The sequence below is a fragment of the Orbicella franksi genome, chromosome 6 (genome assembly GCF_964199315.1).
Source record: "Orbicella franksi chromosome 6, jaOrbFran1.1, whole genome shotgun sequence".
Lineage (NCBI taxonomy): Eukaryota > Metazoa > Cnidaria > Anthozoa > Scleractinia > Merulinidae > Orbicella > Orbicella franksi.
The window spans coordinates 27,978,847-27,982,852 of NC_138150.1; the positions used below are offsets into that span (position 1 = coordinate 27,978,847).

The window sequence follows — 4,006 nt, forward strand, 5'->3', positions numbered from 1 at the left end:
ATGGGGGAAAGCTTCTTGAGCCGACTGTACGAGAGGATGATCAGCAGTTTCCTTCTCAAATTCAAGATGGCGGACGGTGAGTACTGTCGTGCAACGAATGTGTTAAAAATTGTCGTTTGCACAAAGGGTGTTTTTATTCTTTTTCTTCAAAGTAAAACTAGGCCGAAGTATAAGTACTCTTATGTTATTTTTCGAATACAACTCCAGCTTCCTCCACGGAAAAGCGCTGGAAAATGCGCCCAGTCACTTCCTTCTTGTCTGAAGAGACGGTAATGAACAAAACACTCAAAGTTTGGAAGAGCTCGAAAAATTATTCTAAGTCTCCAAGAAATCGTTCCGTTTTTGTGTATTTTAGTCTAAAAGTATGCGACACTTAGAAAAAAAAATGGTAAAATTTAGAGTTATTCAAATCAGGTAAGTCTCAAAAAAGCGCTATTGTTTTCGCTATTGTTTAATTAAACAAAGAACTGTATGCATAATAAATGTATGGGGTTATACGGAAATCTTGCCCCTTTCCATCTAAATTGTTCCAAAATAATTTGCAAGGAAACAGCCTGAATCTGAATGTTTACAATGTATTTGAGAAAAACACTAGTTGCTGGCTTTATTATTGTTATATCATGTTGGCGTTATTACATTATTTTTAGAGTTAGTCCCTTTTAGGGTAGTCCATTTGGGGTGGTCCATGGACTGGGGGTCAGTGTTTTGTCGCATGCTTAGCGACATTGATGGAATTTTCCTCTCTCTAGAGTCCAAGTAGACAAGTACAGCGAAGGCACTGACTGTAATTCTCACTGAGTTACAATGTGGGTTTTGTTTGTAAATTTCAGGTCAGTCGGAGTAAACTCTTGAAGAACTGTTAAAATCTATCAAGCACATGATTCTAGTTGATAGAGGAGGAGTTGGTAAAAGTACTGTTTACAACACAGAAAGCATGCACTCTCTACAACAAAGGAAAGAAGGTAAGCTGAAATCTTTGTGATCTGTTGACTTACCTTTACCTGCATTAAGTCATTGATTCATACACAGTGGGAGGGGCTGGGAGTGGGGGAGAAGCTTTATTGGATGATTTTCTATGTTTTGGATTGGTCTTGTTTTTGTGTTTTATGTTTGGGAGATTTGCTATCAGAATATTTACAGTATTACACTCTAGCCACATGATATGTGAACTGGTGACACTTAGGGAAAAATCCTGTTGTGGATTAAAAATGTTCACTTTACCTTCTCCCAGCACCTTCTGTCTTTCCCCACTCTACCCAAGAGTCACCCCGGTGAAAATCTGTGGATCTGCCACTGGTAACAGAGAAGTGTCTTCAAGAATGTATTATTACAGCAGTACTACCTTGATCACAATAAATGGCTCATCTTTGTGTTATCTCTTTATCTTCCAGGTTGGCATACTGGATGTTGACTTATGTGAACCAAGTATTCCAAGGATGATGAATGTAGAGGGAAAAGATATACACCAGTGTTCTGCTGGGTAAGTCATAACATAAAGGATCATCTTCTGAAGCCATAATTTCTGCAGGAGCCATTCACCACATTATGCATGTACGTTAATCTACATTGTGTAACAGTGCTCACACTTGTGTTTAATGTGTAATAGTAAAAGAGTGTCTATGAACTTTAGTGGCTCATTACAGGAGAATTCCTTATCTCCAGTGTGATAACAAGAAACTGACTTGAAGTATTGCAGCTTAGATCCTGCATGGAAAGCTGGTCTGTCAGGGGCCACTACCACACGTCTTTGTAACTTTTGTGGGTGAACTTGCTTGATCTTGGGAAGTTTTTTAATTCACAAAATTTAGATTATTTTCAGTATAAATGCTCCAGACCTGTGTTTTAATTATTATACTTTTCATATAGATACTTCACTTTCTATATTTTTTTTTATAAGATCAGCTGTTATGTTGTTGACATCAAAGCTTGCCTATGTTCTTTGCCAAAGGTGTTTACAAGTATTTTCTAAAGATCACAGTGAACCTTTCTTGATAGTCAACTGGGTTCCAGTTTACACAGACAAGGACCAACGACTGGCTGTTATGTCAATTGGTTTTTTGTTAAATAACAGAGATGATGCCATCTTGTGGAGAGGACCTACGAAAAATGGTATTTATTCCTTGGTTAGGCTCTTTACTTAACATATATATATTTTTTGACTTACCTTGACCTGTTGAAGCTTGTTAATGAAAGCTAGATCTGAGTGTTTTGCCATCAGTGCAACTGTACTGAAATCACTTCAAGGAGCTCTGCTACCACATGTTGAGTCATTTTTTGTAATGCACAAAATTACCTTAGTTTAAAATGTAGGAAACCTCAACAAAATGTTTTCTAACTAAAGGTAGCTATAATTAGGCTTTATTGATAGCAAGCAAACAATACTAAATTTTCTTTGTTAGGGGCAGTATTATGTCTAGTTTATATATAAATAACAGATTTTTTTATCTGACACCACACTATTTGTATAAAAGTTATACAACTACTTCCGGAAACACTGTGGCTTTTCTGAGCTTTTGAAGGAAAGGAAGATGTTTGAAATCAGCTTAATGTAAATTACTATTATTTTAAAACAACTTTGTCCCAGGCCAGTGCACCATATCGTCTGCAATGTGCTTTTATTAATGATTTTTAAAATGGAGCAAATTTTGTAGAGTGTTACAAACATTTTGATGGTCCTGTAGACTTCCTTGAGTTCTCAAGTGACAGTTACCGCTATGCTTTTTTTTTTTTAGCAATGATCAAGCAGTTTCTATTGAATGTGTGTTGGGGTAACCTGGATTTCCAGCTTATTGATACACCTCCACGTATGACGACTCTATAAAATGTTATTTTCAGAGGCTTGTGATGTACTGATGTGTGAGGTACAGTGGCCCAGTGGTTAACGTCATACACTGTAGATCAATAAGTCTAGATTCAAGCCCTGTTCATGGGTCTTTGTACTGTGTTCTTAGGTAAGACACTTGACTTGCAATGCCTCTCATCACATAGGAGGAGAAATGAGTACTAACAAGTTGTTGGCCAACCTGAACTGCAAAAATACCGGGATACTACAGCGTATTTAGCAGTAGGCTAGCTCCACATTAAGAACATTTAAGGTGGCCGAACACAGTTTCGCATGCACTTTTGCTGATGCAATTCAGCGCGCGCTCAAGGATTGCAAAAGACAAACATGCCGTCAATAGAGCGATAATTTTATTTACTCAACACCCGCATTATCTGTGCTATTTTTCTCTATAATTGAACGCAGCGTATTGATGGCTTTAGTCTTTTATTACAAAGATATGTTAGAAAAGGTAACGATGCAAAGGACCCAGCAATTCTCAGCTTTTTCTTTCTTACCGAAAGAACCCAGCTAAATGCAACGCATGCGTAGTAAGTCAAAAAATTGCGATTGAATGAAAATTGCACTCTCGGAAATACGCCTATTTCTCGAGAACCAGTCATTAGAATTTCACGAAATTTGGCACGAAAATACTTTAGGAAATAAGTATTTGGAGTATTAAAAATAATTGAACTTTGACAAAGGAAATTCTAGATATTCCAGTGAACCTTCAACAAGGGATAACTAAAGATCTCTCTGTTAAATTATCAGCAAAATGGTGTTAACTTGTGAGAATCGTTACAAGCTTGTTGCATGCAAATTTTAAAGAAAATCTAATGACTAGATTTTCTGCAAATAAACCAAACCGATTTTAAAGGCCTGTTTATATTTATTCATGTTGCCATGGCAACGGCACATACATCAGCTTAACCATCAAAAAACCAAAGTTTGTGTTGTTAACTAGCTTGCTGCCATTTTTGACGACCAAGGGATCAAGGGTTTTAGAGAAAAAGGTGAATGAAACACAGGTATCAAAAACTGTGTTCAGCCACCTTAAGGGAGAGGTAACAATACTCCATATTAGGAGACTGGAGTTGAGTTCTCTTGATCGGGGCAGATATACTCTTTATTGTTAACTTTGCTGATAGTACAATAGTGCACATTCATTTTGCGGAATGCAGTGTG

The 4,006-nt window shown here is 37.1% G+C and overlaps 1 pseudogene across 1 annotated transcript in view; it reads left to right on the top strand.

Annotated features, from left to right (window-relative positions):
• Nucleotides 1–4,006, top strand: part of LOC145490573 (cytosolic Fe-S cluster assembly factor NUBP2 homolog) — an 8,429-nt pseudogene continuing 4,423 nt past the window's right edge. The window contains exons 1-6 of the transcript XR_014049707.1: nt 1–76; nt 208–269; nt 824–962; nt 1,392–1,480; nt 1,949–2,109; nt 2,733–2,804. The product of XR_014049707.1 is annotated as a cytosolic Fe-S cluster assembly factor NUBP2 homolog (transcript). The remainder of the gene's footprint in view (nt 77–207; nt 270–823; nt 963–1,391; nt 1,481–1,948; nt 2,110–2,732; nt 2,805–4,006) is intronic.